Source organism: Heteronotia binoei, chromosome 4 (assembly GCF_032191835.1).
Source record: "Heteronotia binoei isolate CCM8104 ecotype False Entrance Well chromosome 4, APGP_CSIRO_Hbin_v1, whole genome shotgun sequence".
Classification (NCBI taxonomy): Eukaryota; Metazoa; Chordata; class Lepidosauria; order Squamata; family Gekkonidae; genus Heteronotia; species Heteronotia binoei.
In genome coordinates, this window is record NC_083226.1 from 164,210,098 (window position 1) to 164,227,210 (window position 17,113).

Below are 17,113 nucleotides of genomic sequence, written 5' to 3' on the forward strand. Positions count from 1 at the left end.
AAGGAAGGAAGGAAGGAAGGAAGGAAGGAAGGAAGGAAAATAGATGGGAGAGTGAGGGAAAGGTGGGAAAAAAGCAACTTTAAGTTTAAATGCAGTTTCTAAGCCACCAGCTGGCTTGGCTTGGAGAAGTGATTTAAAGAGACAAACGGCTTCTCCAACCTAGCCTACAGGGTGGTGGAGGCTTCAAAAGCCACACAATAAGTGTGAAAGAGCCCACATGTGGCTCCCAAGCCACAGTTTGGCCATCCCTGGTCTATATCATCCACTCATGGACTATAATAGGACCCTCCCCCAAAGAAATGCCATCTCAGAGCACAAGCCTATCTAGGCACCGCAAATCCAGTAAAATTATACAAAGCTGTTTTATGTATTCAAATGACAGAACAATAATACATTCTAGACAGAATATTTACAACATTAAACTGATGCAGTCTAATGCTTCTTCCCTACAAAGGTAAGACGGTGATAATTATGTAGATTTCTCTCCGTGACTTGACAGAAAATCCATAACTCCTCAAGATGCTCTACAATCACTCCAATAACATGCAAAAGAAAAGAACCTCTAGCTATCTTCGGTCAATTTCAGCTGTAAGAATATTTTCCAAAAAAGCAGGAGCATCACACATAAATTCTAATATTAAACATCTCATCCTAAGTACCTATAATGCCAGTGATGTAGTTTCCTTCATCCACGTTTGCCTCTTCTTTAAAACATATATTTTTTTCATTGTTCTTAGAAACTACACTGGTTACTACATTAAACTAAGTGCCGATGAGTTGAGCCGCAATCCTAAATACATTTATATGCAAGTGAGTTTTATTATAAGTTCCGTAATTAATGAAGTGGGACTCAATTCCAAGTAATTATGCTGAGGAATGGACTACAAATCAACCTCAACACTAAACTGCTTAATGCGGGAGCCCCAGCTCTGTATCGTCGTCTCCTTCATTGCTGCAAGAAGGGCACTGCAAACACTGAACTAAATATCTCACTGAGCTGAACTACTGGTCCATCTAACCCTGACTGCTCCAGCTGATGGTTCCTATAAATGGTCTTTCCCCCTAGCCACACTCTCACTATCAGGGCTTTTTTTTTGTAGAAAAGCCCAGCAGGAACTCATTTGCATATTAGACCATGTCCCTTGATGCCAAGCCAGCTGGAACTGTGTTCCTGCTCAAAAAAAGCCCCACTCGCTATCAAGCAGCGCCAATTTTCTTCTAGTCAGGTCCGGCATGTTGGAGTTGGTGAAGTAGGCACCCACCTGGGGCACCACTTCACTGCAGGGGTGGGGGCAGGCACCCCTTCCCCACCGACCCAAACATCCCTCGCCCAGCTCTCTCCGCTTCAAAGGGAGCTGGCAAAGAGACTGTGTCCTCCTTTCTTGTGAAGAAAGAAGGACGTGGTCTCTTTGCCAGCTCCCTTTGAAGCAGGAGAGGGCCGGACTGAGCACTCATGCGAAGCGTGTGTGGCTCGATTATGTAATTTATGGTGATGTCATCAAGCCGCGCATGCTTTGCGTGTGCAAGAAGAGCCCAAGAGGGGGTGTGGGCACAGGGCTCAGCCTGGGGTGCCAGAACCCCTAGCACTGGGCCCGCTTCTAGTCCCTTATAGATTGTCAGAAGACTACAGTGTGCTATATCCCAAGGAGTGCGAGCAGTACAGTAAAGTTGCTTACAGAAAACATTGTTTGAGTTGACTTTCTGACAATAAACCCTCTGCAAAGAAATGGAGCCCCTCCCTCCTCAAATAGTTCTTGTTTCCCCAGCACTTTTGGTGTTACTCGCAAGTGTTCCTAACTTGAAAGATTAAGGTGATGGTGTAGAAGAGATTAAGGTGAAGGTGTAGAGGAGAAACATTATTCAGATATCCCGTGTGAAGAATAATAGGGGCATAAATAATGCGGAAAAATGTAAAAAACACACGACACAAACTGTCCATGGGCCTGCAGCTGAAAGTTTTGCCCAGCTTTGGTAGACACTGCAGTATGTATCTGCAATCAAGTCACAACCAACTAATGCAGGGCTTTTTTTGTAGCAGGGACTCCTTTGCATATTAGGCCACACACCCCTGATGTAGCCACTCTTCCAAGAGGTTACAGAATGTGGGTGTGGATGCATCTGGTGCTGTATGAACTTTACTGCCTTCCTCTTGAATACCAGATCCGATTCAAGGTGTTGGTCCTTAACTTTAAGGCCCTTTATGGCCAGGGGCCTGCATATCTTCGGGAATGCCTCTCCCCATATGAAGCCCGCTGAGTTCTGAGGTCTGCTACTCAACATCTTTTCATAGTCCCTGGCCCTAAGGGCACCCAGCTGGCTTCAACAAGGGCCAGGGTCTTTTTGGTCCGGGCCCCTACCTAGCGGAATGAGCTCCTGCTGGAGATCCGGGCCCTGCAGGACTTATCAAGGTTTCGCAGGGCCTGTAAGGCAGAGCTTTTTCACCAGGTTTTTAGTTAATCCAACGGGCATCCTTTGAAATTCATCACTGCCCCCAGCATTTCACCATTATGGTGTTTATGTCAAAATGTCAGTCATCAGCCACATGATGTTGGGTAGTTTTGCTACATATGTCTGTAAGACTGTTTACTGTGCTGCTCCTGATTTTGTAATGCTTGTTTTGTGATATTTTAACTCTGTTGATTTTACTGCTCTACGCCTCCCTGAGCCTGCTTGTGGGATAGGATGGGATATACATCCAAAAATTAAATTAAATTAGCACAGGTCCTACTGTGAGCTCCAGGAGGATTGGCTATGATGTATGGTGTGGCCTAATATCCAAAGGAGTTCTTTCTACAAAAAAAGCCCTGAACTTATGCAAACCCCAGTAAGAAGCAGAGCTAGTTTGCCATTGCCTTCCTCTGCAGAGCTTTCCATGTTGGTCTCCCTTCCAAGCACTGGCTTTGCTTAGCTTCCGAGATCTGATGTCATCGGGCTATTCCGCATCATTCCACACCCCCTTAGTTGACAGTGCACACCACAAAACTAGCTTAGGAAAGGATTCGTAACAACCTGAACCTCCTTACAGAGACCTGATCTATGCTTTGAGAATTACAGTGCTAACTTGAAGAGTCGTTCCACTTCATAGAAAGGGGCGCCTGCACCTCAGGTATATCTGGAAATTATTCTTTTGCATCGCTTTGCCTATCAATGTTTGTGAAGTGCTTGGGTATGGAAGGCACAATTAGGAATGTAAGGTCATTATCATCACAGGAGCTTTCAGCATAATCAACTTCTCAATCAAGATAATTGCGCAGCCGCTGGCATTTGATCCTTAAAAGAGGAGAAAAGTTGCACAATGTTGAGTCACAATCATTAGACATAGACAGGGAATCGGCCAGTTCATAAGCTGTAAGCCAAATGTGATTTTTGTTGTTCATATGAACTGAAACTATATCCCAAGTAGAAGTTACACCCTTTGCAAAGCTTTCAAACATATCTACTTCTTGAATTTTGGACCAAAGATACCGTCTTTGAAAGCTGTGTAATGTAAAAGCAATGCAAATGTAAAAGCAACATGGAATCTAGTGAAACAACGTTGGAGCGCTAGCCAATTTTGACATAATTCCACTTTAGCTTGTTCTGAACTCTGCAATGACAGAACTTGGTTGCAACCTTAAGGACTAACCGCTTCCTATATGACCGAGAAATGAAATTAAAAATATAAAACACTGCAGAGCTAATGCCTGTATACAACTTTACTTTTAAAAATTAGCACATAACTTGTGTATCTCCCCATTTTTTAATATTGCAAAGGCATTCTGCAACACAGAATGCTTATTTTACCAGTCATGCATGCCCTTATAACTTGCCTTATCTGAATAAGTCATGCATGCCCTTATAACTTGCCTTATCTGAATAATTCAAATGGAAACCTAATAGATTTATGACTACACAGGTTTTTTTTTTTTTTTTAAATAACCCAGTGAGGGCACTATTTGAGCTTTTTGATGGAACATTCATTGTGGAGTGGAGATACTTAAGGTATGTTTTGGGTGTGCACAATTTTCCAGCACCATTAAGAGCAAGGTGTATTTTAAAACACCTAGAAGTTGGCTGTTTGATATTGGATTTTTGTGTAATTTGGAGAGATGGCACTTCACGTTGCCGGAGATAATCCTGGCAACGTGGCGGGTTTCAGATAGATAGGCTGAACTGACTTGCCTTTCCAGCTAACAGAACTTTCAGACATTGTGAGCATTAGTTAATCCATGTGCTTTAGTGCTACAGCCACTCCCCGCTCTGCACCGATTCTTAAAATAAAAAAACCTCCTTAAAAAGTAAATGATTCGGATTTTATGCATGAAATCAAAAGGTCTAAGTTTTTGATTAGTAGCAATTAGACTGATAACAGAGGTAGAAATTAAATAATCCTTGACAAGCCTAGTACATGACATTTAAAAAAAAAATTAATCCCACCAGTATCTCGTATTGGATTTATGATAATGTAATTTCATTACTAAGCTTTGACTTTGCTTAGATAAGGGGGGGGGGGGGGGAAACCATCTGGGTAAATGTTCTCTATTTTGAACTGAATTACAGGGACTGAAACAGAAGCAAGGCTATGATCGCAGAGAAGGGTCATTTTTCAATGAATTGCAGAGGAATTCTTCGCACCATCCTCAACATCCACTGGAGTGACTTTGTGACCAACACTGAAGTCCTCAAGCGGGCAGAGGTTACCAGCATCGAGGCACTGCTGTTGAAGACGCAGCTGCGCTGGGCAGGGCATATTTCTAGGATGGAAAACCACCGCCTTCCCAAGATTGCCCTGTATGGCGAACTCTCCACCGGCCATCGAAATAGAGGGGCACCAAAGAAGAGGTACAAGGACTCCTTGAAGAAATCCCTTGGCACCTGTCGCATCAACCATCACCAGTGGTCTGACCTAGCCTCAGATCGCAAAGCATGGAGGCACACCATCCACCAGGCTGTCTCTTCCTTTGAGAACACACGCATAGCTGGTCTTGAGGACAAAAGGAGATTGAGGAAGAATCGCACTGCTACAGGACCAACCCTAAATCAGACTTTTCCCTGCAGCCGCTGTGGCCGGACCTGCCTGTCCCGCATTGGTCTTGTCAGCCACCAGCGAGCCTGCAGCAAACGTGGACTACCGCACCCTTCTTAAATCTTCGTTCGCGAAGCCAAGCGAGAGAGAGAGAGCAGAGGAAGGTAAAAAATTCCAATTCCCTGATACTCATGACTTTTCCATCAACATATCTGCATTTCTGCATTTAACGTTTCATGGTGTAGTAGGGCTGCCAGGTCTGTGCTGAAAAATACCTGGAGACTTTGGAGGTGGAGCCAGGAGAGGGCAGGGTTTTGGGAGGGGAGGGGCCTCAGCATGGTACACTGCCATAGAGTCCTCCCTTCCAAGCAGCCATTTTCTCCAAGGGAGAATGCTACCAGCTGAAGCTCAGTTGTCAAAGTGGGAGATCTCCAGGCCCCACCTCCAAACTGCGGTTTCCTCCATTGTAATCCCCACCTATGAGGAAGATTCTGCTTTACTTCTTTGGAAAGACAAACCTTACCTAAAACCACTGTTCTCTTCAGCACAAACCATCTATGCCATGTGTCATGATCCTAGGCCAAGTGTGGCCTACAGGCTCCAGGAAAGCCCATATCAGAGTAGCAACCAGGCCTACATTTCCCAGGATCCCGTCTGTCTCTCTGATTGGATGGGCAGAAGTTCAGGAGAGAAAACTTGCCTAGTGGAGGACAGAGGGGTAAAACCTGGGAGGAAACAATAAAAGGACTAGCTAAAGAGGGAGAAGTGTTCTCTCTGGAAAGGCTAAGGTGGAGAGAGGCTGCAGCAGGAAAGTTCCCTCATCCAGAGAGGGGTAGGGAAGTTGGAAGCAGAAGGAGGGAATGTGTAGTTAGTCGCTTCAGGGCTTTTATTATTATTTTTTCTATCAACTTTACTATGTTTTCCCCCTTCCACTGTCACACTAATAATTAAAATCCACTTGTTTGTTCTTGGACATTGACAATAAACTTATTATTGCTATATTGCCTAGGTCCTCGGGCCTCTTTGGTCATGGAGGAAGGTATTTGCTGAGAAGGGAGAATACAGAGGTTGGATGCATGCTCTGTGTCCTCCCAGACAGACCAGTACCAGAGTGGTGACAGCCTACAGAGACCCTCCCTTGTCCCCTGCTTGTGATACCACGTTATGTTTGATTCCCCATTGTTTATGCGTTAAGTGCCATCAAGTTGCTTCTAACACATGGTGACGTGTGATGGCAATGAAAGGGAATGTTCCCTTCAATTAGCTTTTGCAAGTGGACGCTGCACAAGAGTGAAGTCCAAGTGGTGAGTTCACTACTTCCATGTAGTTGCCACTTTGACTTTGCTTGGTTGTGGCACCCACTTGCAAAGCCATTTAAAGGGAATGCTCCCTTTGAATGACTTTTGAAAGCAATTTCAGTGATCTCTTTTACTCCCTCCCCCTTCCAAGGGGTGGGGAACAACAGGGATCTCCAAAAGGGAGTGAGAGGCAGGCAAAGCTGAATAGCAACTGATGAACATCGGCTTCTCTGGGGCTATTTAATTCTTTCAAAGTTGGGCAGAATCTAGATCAGATCGGGTGTTCTTATTTTGTTGTTTATTTAATTTAGTGTATTTTTACTCCATCGTTCCTTCAAGAAACTGAGGAAGGTGTACATTGTATCCTCATAACAACCTCTTCCCCCCCTCCTCCACGTTCTCCTCACAACAGCTTTCTCCCCTCCCCTTCGCCATTTTCTTCTCACAACCAAGTTCTTCCCTCCCCGCCTTCATTTTCTCTTCACAACCAACCTCTCCCCTCTCCTTTCTTCATTTGACCCTCATAACAACCTTTTTTCCTCCTCTTCCCGATTTTCTCCTCGCAAAAAAACGACAAAATCTCTCCATAGTGCTTCAGTTCTATAGACACTACTCTTCCAGTTGCATCATAAAAAAAATAACACACGTACCGTGTCTTTTTAGGGGATTGTATATCTCAGCAAATCTCAGTCTCGTATCCAAAGGAAAAAAAAAAACCCTTTCTGATTCTCACACTTATTGTAGATAGCAGCATCTGGCATTTTTATTTACTGGCTTGGAAACTCTCTTCACTGCACCGCTATATTTTCCTCCCATTTTGTGGTGTTCTGACCTCCCACCAAAAGCCTATGGCTAAGAGAAGTATCAGGAAAATATTTTAAAAAAGAAAAGCCAACCCGCAATCCCTCTGTCATCCCAGCATGGAGTGAGGCTGCCTGAATGCGGGCATTAGGCAAGAGATGGAACTTGCTGCTGTTCCTCTACCAGTGAGGAGACAGTGCCGCAGCAAGCAAGACCAGACAGTTCATGATTTTTTTTCAGCCCAAACGATATTGAGCAGAGAGGCTTTACTCTTCGAATAGCCAAGCAACAACATGCCCGCTGCAAACAAATGCAGCACAGGTTGAATTACATTTTGTGTGTGTGTGTGTGTGTGTGTGTGTGCGTGCAAAATAATAAAAATAATAGCATAAAAATCCTGGCCTGGCTTCAAATACCTGATCAATCCTATTTCCCCGTAAGCCAAAACAATCAGCGCTCTTTTTATTAATGCGATTAAAACTACCGAGGTGCAAAATGGCAGGGGTCCTGTCGGATGTGATCTAGGAATCCCTCATTCTGGGGGGGGGGGGGAAACAGTGCTTTGAACTCAACGGGAAGTGTTCAAAGATTCGGCGGCTTGCCATCCACGATGGCACCTGAAAAAAGAGGAAGGAAGAAGCACGTCCTCTGGAGTGGGAGACATATGGGGTTTCCAAAGAGAAACATCTTTTGACTATGCTTCTTCTCTATTGGAGGATGATGCTACTAGTATTGCAGAGTGGATAAAAAGACAAATTAGTGGGTTCTAGATCAATTCCAGCCTAAACTCACTCTAGAGGCTAAAATGACTAAACTCTGACCGATTTCTCACCAGGCTTGCGACTCGGGCACTTCAGTGACATGGAGAGAGGAGACGCTCTAGTTTTGGAGCCAAACTCTATCGTTTGAAGCTAATTCTACCATATTGCCCAAAAACCAGAGTGTCGCCCCAATGTCACTGATGTGCCTACATCACTTCCTGGTTATGCAGGCATGTTGCTTTTATTTCCTGCTTCATAACTGTTGGGGAGGGGGGTAATTCCTACACCAGAGAGGAGTGCCCCATGGCCATTCTCTCCATTTTCTGATAACTCTGAAGAGGGGGAAGGTCTCCAAGTCAGGGGATCCCCTGCCCCCAACTGAGGATCGGCAACCCTATCTCCTTGGCTACATAGTATGCCAGCTCATCATTTGTGGAGTCCATATGAAGAGATCTTATTTGGGCCTTACCCCCCAAAATTAGGGTTGCCAAGTCTAACTCAGAAAATATCTGGGGACTTTGGGAGTGGAGCCAGGAGACTTTGGGGGTGGAGTCAGGAGACTTTAGGGTGGAGCAGGATTTTCCCATTCCCAAAATAAATACATATTTTCAAAATAAATAAATATTTTAAAACAAGAGTTTTTCCATTCGTTGAATGCAGTCTTCACTTCCTCCTCTTTTTTGCTTTCCCCACTAACTGAAAGCGTCATTTGTTGTATCCCACAACCACAAGCCCTTTGTCAGGGTCTGGTAGCATTTCCAAGCATGGCTTTATTATGGGGCACACACACACTGCAGCCAAAATAAACAATGAATCTGCAACACAGTATTGCAAGCTCCCAGCGTGCTCAGCTCAGCACCTTAAGCAAGGGCAAAGAGGCACTTCCTACCCAAGTTATATTTAAAGCAAAAAAGGCTTTTATTTTCTTCTCCATACAGTGTTCTGCCCCCGCCCCAAAAACTCCCACCCTATTTACACAATAAACAGAGACACTTTGGGGAAACCATGGAGAGACTTGCTCCATGCCTGTTTCCCTTTCCCTTATAGCAGTTCTTCAGTGAACAGTAGGGCTGCCAATCCCCAGGTGGGGGCAGGGGATCCCCCAGTTCAGAGGCCCTCCCCCTGCTTCAGGGTCATCAGAAAGCGGGGGGAGGGGGGAGGCAAATTCCTGCTGCACACTCCATTATTTGCTATGAAGACTGATTCCCATAGGAAATAATGGAGAATAGACCTGCGGGTATCTGGGCTTCTGGGGGGGGGGATTCTGTTTTTGAGGTAGATGCACCAAAGTTTCAGCATAGCATCCGGTGCCTCTCCTCAAAACACCCTCCAAGTTTCAAAAGGATTGGACGAGGGGGTCCAATTCTATGAGCCTTAAAAGGATGGGCTCCTAGCCTTCATTATTTCTAAAGGAGGGAAGGCATTTAAAATGTGTGTTGTGCCTTTAAATGTGATGGCCAGAACTCCCTTTGGAGTTCAATTGTGCTTGTCACAACCTTGCTCCTGGCTCCATCCCAAAGTCTCCTGGCTCCGCCCCCAAAGTCCCCAGTTATTCTTTAACTGGACTTGCAACCCTATAGAACAGGCTTCATGAGAGGTGGTGGCCTTGGGCTCTCCTTCTTTGGAGGTTTTTAAACAAAGGCTAGATGATCAGTGATCAGGAAAAATCTCTCTCTCTCTCTCTCTCTCTGCATGCCATTGTCAAAAAATGAAGGTAGGATACTAGCCTATGTATTTAGTCTTGGTTCAGCCTTAATATTAATCTCATTTCAAAGAGATGGTCAAAACCAAGATGGGACTCCTCAAAGATATGCTCTTCTGTTCTAATTTCCTGGTTTTTGTGGCTCCAGATTTATATCTCTCTATTACCTCTCGCGCGATTTTCTCCAGTTGCAAAATTGATTTCTTTTACATAATTCCCCAAAAGCAATGTGTGGGATGGGGGAGGGAGGGGACTACAGCAATGCACTCTTGCGCAACTGTATAACAACCGCCACCATTTAATTATGAAAACAGCTGTCTGATTATTTAATGGGAACACCAAGCCTTTTTCAGATTCTGCAGAGGCACTGCATTGGTCACCAGAGATTGTTTCATAAAGTATTTAAGCAGCAGGCAGCACATCACTTCAACACCACAGCTACCAAGGCAAGCCAATGGGCTTTTGTTAGCTGACCTAATAAAATTAGATGCTTGGATGTAAAAAAAAAAAAAACAAATCAAATCAAATATGGAATTGCATTTAGGAAATAGCTCACAGAGCACTTGTAGAACGATACAGAAAATGGACACCATAAAGCTGCCTTGATTACTCTTACTGAGAGCCAGTTTGGTGTAGCGGTTAAGTATGTGGACTCTTATCTGGGAGAACCGGGTTTAATTCCCCACTCCTCCGCTTGCACCTGCTGGAATGGCCTTGGGTCAGCCATAGCTCTCGCAGGAGTTGTCCTTGAAAGGGCAGCTGCTGTGAGAGCCCTCTCCAGCCCCACCCACCTCACAGGGTGTCTGTTATGGGGGAGGAAGGTAAAGGTGATTGTGAGCTGCTCTGAGACTCTGAGTGAAGGGTGAAATATAAATCCAATACTACCACCACCACCGCCTCCTCAAACTTTGAGAGGCTTTGTGGGGGTTCGGGGGATGGGCTTTATGGCGTTATACCTTGCTGAGGTCACTCCCCTCCTCAAACTCTGCCTTCCCTAGGCTTCATCCCTAAATCTCCAGTAATGTCCCAACCCGGAGCCGGCAATAATCTTAATTTGGGCCACTGTGTCCCCCAGGGCTTTTTTCGTAGCAGGAACTCCTTTACATATTAGGCCACACCCCCTTATGTAGCCAAACCTCCAAGAGCTTAAAGGGCCTACTGCAAACTCCAGGAGGATTGGCTACATCAGGGATGTGTGGCCTAATATGCAAAGGCGTTCCTGCTACAAAAAAGCCCTGTCCCTCTTGCCTTTGCTTTATCCTAGAAACCACATCTGACAGGAATTTGGTGAAGCAATAAAGGAAATTTTGATGATGGTATGCCTTTTCTACGGATGTAAAATAAATAAAAAACAAGTCTCCCATTTCAGTATCGGTGCCAATCGTTCTGCATGTGTGCCATTATTTTCCTAACACTTCTGAAAGAGTTTTCTGTATCAGCTACTTGGTGCTACATATGCTTATATTAAAAAAAAAAAAAAGATCATTTTTTGTAAACTTGACTGATGCTACCAATAAAACATTGGCTCAACGCTAGCTACAGGAGAAAGGTCTTCGTGATAACTCACCTCATTAGGCTACAGTTTCTCAGCTTCTGGTACCTTCCTCACAGGATCAGTCACGTTGAGACACCAAACGTTCTTGTGTTAACAAATGGCGGTACAGCTGACAGATTAGACCACGATTATGAGGTTCTACTCCTTGAACAGGAAGTCGGATTCGGGGTACCTTTCTACCACACACAAACACATTTTCTGCCAACCTCCTCAGCAGCTCCCGACACTGTGTTTATTTTGTGCAGTGTTCAGGGTCCCATTTAATTTAAGGAAAGGAGGGGGAGTAAATGAAATGTTCAAAAGAAAGGAAGAAAGAGCGTTTGTATTATTTACTGGGATCTAAAGCCTTGGGAGCTGGAAGCAGGTTTTAGCCACACACTCGGAGTCATCTAACTTTCATCTAGCATGCTTATTTACTTTGCCACATGAAAGGAACTACCACATCCTTTCTCAAAACGGGCAGCCGGCCTCCTCTGTGGGGACTTGGCTCTTTTCTATAGTGCTTCCAAGATATTCAGAGCAAGTGAGAATTACTGGTTCGCGGGGCGGGGGGGCAGGGGAGTAGAATCCTGCAAAAAAAAGATAAGCCCTGTGGGGTGAACCACAGGCAGGATTCTGATGAGTGACTTGTACCTTCGGTCTGGTAATCAGATCCTGCCTATGAACATATGAAGCTGCCTTATACTGAATCAGACCTTTGGTCCATCAAAGTCAGTATTGTCTTCTCAGACTGGCAGCGGCTCTCCAGGGTCTCAAGCTGAGGTTTTTCACACCTATTTGCCTGGACCCTTTTTTGGAGATGCCAGGGATTGAACCTGGGACCTTCTGCTTCCCAAGCAGATGCTCTACCACTGAGCCACCGTCCCTCCCCTATGACAGACGAGTTTGAGTGCCCGGGAAGTATTTATTTATTTAAACAAGAAGACTTTTTAACATTGCTTTTCTCTACCCTCAAAAATGGCTTATAATTGCTCTCTGTTCCTCTCATCACAACAGTCACCTTGTGAGGCGGGTGGGGCTGAGAGAGTTCTGAGAGAACAGAGACAGGTCCAAGGTCACCCAGCAGGCCTCATGTGTCTCAAAGTGGCTGGCAATCATTTTCCCCTTCCACTCCTCACAACTGGCACTTTGTGAGGTGCTGAGACAGTTCTGAGAGAACTGGGACTAACTCAAGGTCACCCCAGCAGGCTTTATGTGGAGAAGCAGGGAATCAAACCTGGTTCTCCGGATTAGGAGTATGCCATTTATAACCTCTACACCACACTGGCTGTCATGAAAACATTTATATGCCACTCCTTCAGAGACATGCCTGAAGCAGATTACAATATATACATGGGCTCATTCACCACTGTTTATATGAGCCCAGGTGACTGGAAAATCTTATTTTTTTTTTAAACTCACCCTTTCTGCAAGGGATTCAGGTCAGCATACATGGCTCTCATCTCACTTTTATCCTCAAACCCAAGAACCAGTGTGGCGTAGTGGTTACAAGTGTTGGGCTAGTACCTAGGAGACCTGGGTTCGAATCCACACTAGTGCCATGGAAGCTCACTGGGTGACCTAGGGTCAGTCACACTCTCTCAGTCTAACCCACCTCGCAGGATTGTTGTGAGGATAAAATGGAGGAAAGGGGAATGATGTAAGCTGCCTTGGGTCCCCATTGGGGAGAAAGAATGAATAGAAATGGATGAATGAATGAATAAAACCACCCTGTTAAGAGTGAGATGGTAATGCCGGGGTGGCCCAAGACTATCCAGTAAATTTTATGGAAGACTGAAGTTTAGAACCTGGTCTCCAGGTTCCACAGTGGTTCTCTCTAAGAACAAATGAACATATGAAGCTGCCTTATACTGAATCAGACCCCTGGTCCATCAAAGTCAGTATTATCTACTCAGACTGGCAGCGTTTCTCCAGGGTCTCAAGCTGAGGTTTTTAACACCTATTTGCCTGGACCCTTTTTTGGAGATGCCGGGGATTGAACCTGGGACCTTCTGCTTCCCAAGCAGATGCTCTACCACTGAGCCACCGTCCCTCCCCGTCCCTCTTGTACATCTATGCATACAAGCATATATGCAATTCCCTTCCTCAGAAACCCTTCAGTCTCTCTAAGGGGAAGTTGGGTTCATAACCACTGTGCACATGTTCCTAGGAGGCAACGGCCACCAAAGCTGTGATATCATTCATAAGGTGGTGGGCTTATGCATTTCTGGGTTGTTGTTCCCCTAAGCAAAGGCCATAATGCCACAACGAACCTACGCAGGGTCTCTCTAAGTGCCAGTCATCATTGTATTTTGGTAGTGCAAGTGGCAGCCAGGAGGATGGTGTAGGAGGATGGGGGGGGGGGGGAATTACCAGAAGTGGTAATTACCAGGATGTGGATACATCGCTGCTGATGTGACCTGGAAGGAAGTGATGTTATCATGTCTGGGACATCAGAGTAACGGTCTAGTATTTGGGCAAAAACTCATTGGTAAATTTGGCTTTTACCATAGAGTTTTTGCCCAAATACCAGAGCATCACCCCAATGCCCCAGATGTTGTGGTATCATTTCTGGGACACATGGTTAGCGACACAGACTAGGGTTGCCAAGTACAATTCAAGAAATATCTGGGGACTTTGGGGGAGGAGCCAGGAGACTTTGGGGGTGGAGCCAGGAGACATTGGGGGCGGAGTCAGGACCAAGGGTGTGACAAGCATGACTGAACTCCGAAGGAAGTTCTGGCCATCACATTTAAAGGGACAGCACACCTTTTTTAAATGCCTTCCTTCCATAGGAAATAATGGAGGATAGGGGCACCTTCTTTTGGGGCTCATAGAACTGGATCCCCTGGTCCAATCGTTTTGAAACATGGGGGGTATTTTGGAGAGATGCTATATGGAAAATATGGTGCCTCTACATAAAAAAAAACAGCCCCCCCAAGCCCCTGATACCTCCAGATCAATTCACCTTATGAGAATCGATCGATCTCCACATAGGGAATAATGAAGTGCCCAGCAGACATTTCTCCCCCCTTCCTTTCTGGCGACTGTGAAGTGAGGGATTGGCGTCTCTACTCAGAAGTTGCTGCCAACTTCTTCAAAGTAACACAGACACAGCATCCCAAGAGGAAGCCTTTCAATCGGAGACTGAAGCCTCCGGAGGTGGAAAGTCGCATGGTGGCTGTGGGGGCGGGGCTTCGCCCCACTGGCCAGCTGACTGGGGACGGGAAGGAGCCTGGGAAAGTGAGAGAACCCCCACTGGTACCTGGGGATTGGCAAGCCTAACACAGACACATCACTGCATGTCAGATGGATCTCCCTCTTTTGGGGGGGTGAGTTCCATCCCACCAGCCAGCTGATCGGCAACAGGGAAGTGGGACATGGCAGTGGGGGACCCCCGCCTCCACCGGACATCTGGCAATCCTAGAATGAGAAGCAGAGTTCAGACTTCACTTCTCTTGCTATCTTTGGCTCAATTCTCACTGAAACGTAGAAGTGCTAGTACCTCCGCAATAGAAGGGGCAAGCGAGGGAACCTTTCTCCTACGACACCAGTGGACAAAGGCCTTCCAAGCTGTATTGTATATACGAACAGTGGAAGATCTTCTTGACACTACCATAGTGTCTGTCACCTCAAGTGAGTAGCCTAAGCCTCTGAAGATTTCCTGCTCAATCTCCATGCGGTCAAGTGAAGCCACTCTGGACCCTGATGGAGCATGTTGGGAAGCACTGGCAGAGACAGCAGAAGGTCTATTGATAGTTCTGTCAACATCGAGAACCACAGTCGCCATGGCCAATAGGGCGCTACCATGATTATTTCTGCCTGTAGATCTCTCACCCTCCGAAGAACTCAAGGAACCAGAGGGACCGAAGGAAACGCATACAGGAGACCCAGAGGCCAGGGAGCTGTCAGAGCATCTGCCTGTTCGGCATCCAGATGAAAAAATCTGGTGAAGTACCTTGGTAACTTCTTGTTTGTGTCGGAAGCAGATAGATCCATGTCTGGTTGACCCCAGCATTGACAGATGAGGTCGAATAGACTTGGGCTGAGAGCCCACTCACCTTCGCAGATTACCTGTCTGCTTAGCCAGTCTGCTTGTGTGTTGTCCTGGCCTCTGATGTGTTCCGCCTGTAGAGAGGTCAGGTTCTTTTCTGCCCACGCTAGAATCTTTGATGCTTCCTTGTGTAGCTGTGAGGATCTGGAGCCCCTTTGATTGTTCAGGTACGCCTGGCCGTTATGTTGTCCGTTCTGACAAGAACGTGTTTCTGAAACAATTGTGTCCTGAAGGCAACCAGAGCTAGACGTATGGCTCTGACGTCTAGGAGACTGATGGGAAGCCAACCTCGGATTGAGACCACCTCCCCTGGACTGGTTTGTTCAGAAGTATGGCCTCCCATCCCCTACGCTGGCATCTGTGAACAGCTCTAGGGGTGAAGGAGGAGGAAATATCTTGCCCTGGCAGAGATGAATCAAGTCTGTCTCCCACTGTAAGCTCTTATTGACTGGTAATAGAATTGTCAAGTTCATGTCCTTTCTCTCCATGATTTGGAGCTGAAATGGTCGTAGGAACATCTGAAGAGGTCTGGAGTGGAATCTGGCCCATTGGATCATGCCTATGGTCGAAATCAATAGTCCCATTAGGATATTGATAGTTCTGACGTTATGATCGCTTCATGTGCTCAAGAAATTACCTTATACTCAGGGCTTTTTTTGTGGCAGGAACTCCTTTGCATATTAGGCCACACACCCCTAATGTAGCCAATCCTCCAAGAGCTTACAGGGCTCTTCGTACAGGGCCTACTGTAAGCTCTTAGAGGACTGGCTATATCAGGGGTGTGTGGCCTAATATGCAAAGGAGTTCTTGCTACAAAAAAAAGCTCTGATTATTAGGTCACACACCCCTAATGTAGCCAATCCTCCAAGAGCTTGCAGGGCGCTTCGTACAGGGCCTACTGTAAGCTCTTAGAGAACTGGCTACATCAGGGGTGTGTGGCCTAATAGGCAAAGGAGCTCCTGCTACAAATAAAAGCTCTGATTATTAGGCCACACACCCTTGATGTAGCCGGTCCTCCTGGAGCTTACAGGGCTCTTCTTACAGGGCCTACTGTAAGCAATTAGAGGACTGGCTACATCAGGGGCGTGAGGCCTAATATGCAAAGGAGTTCCTGCTACAAAAAAAGAGCCCTGACCTCAGCCATGAAACCACTAGAGGTTGGGCATTGGAGAAGCCATGATTCAGACTCTGCCCAGCTATCTCCAATCTGCTGGTGGAAACCAGGGTCAGATCAGGCTCCAAGGCAGAAGTTACAAGCCAGAAGTTACAAGCCAATGAGTTTCCTTGCTCCCTGAAAGACCAGTCCTAGCTGTTACTGCTGCTTATGCTTTTCCATTCCATGAGTATTTTTCAAGTAGCCTTTGGTGCAATTTCAGTAGAGCCACCTTCTCACAACAAAGGTGACAGGTCTAACAGCAAGTCGACATGTTCGGGGGAAACACAAACAGGTTCATATTTTTCTGCTTGATCGCTGTTGCGGGGGGGGGGGGGGGAAGAAAACCAGGCACAACGAGATTGTAGGTAGAATATTCAACTAATGTCCTTCCCCTCCCCCTCCTGTGTTTTTGCTGAGACTAGCAGGGGGGAAATGCCAGCAGGCAAGCAATACAGGATTTTGCGCATATTTCAAATTGCTCACCATCAGTTTCATTCCTATCTGATCACAGTGAAGGAAACAGAATGTGAAACGAGAAACACAGAGTAATGATGCATGCTGGGCATAGACAAGTCAAATCTCAGTGATGAGTCTCAGAGCGAAAAAAGTAATAACGACGATGATGACGATAATTCAACTAGCATAATTCAAGCAGTTCTAGTTGAAGTGTACAAGGCAGACTTGGTTATAGTCTTTTACAAAAAAGGCTGCAATCAAAACTCACTTTGACAGCTGGAAGGGAAAGCACTTGCATGGACAGTATTTGAAAGACACAGTTGATAATGAAAACACCTGGAAGTGG

At 45.9% G+C, this 17,113-nt stretch overlaps 1 protein-coding gene across 1 annotated transcript in view; it reads right to left on the reverse strand.

The window, feature by feature from the left end:
• The window catches only part of DCC (DCC netrin 1 receptor), a gene marked incomplete at its 5' end in the record, with an annotated part of 1,016,990 nt that overhangs the window by 100,364 nt on the left and 899,513 nt on the right, over positions 1 to 17,113 (reverse strand). The window lies entirely within an intron of this gene.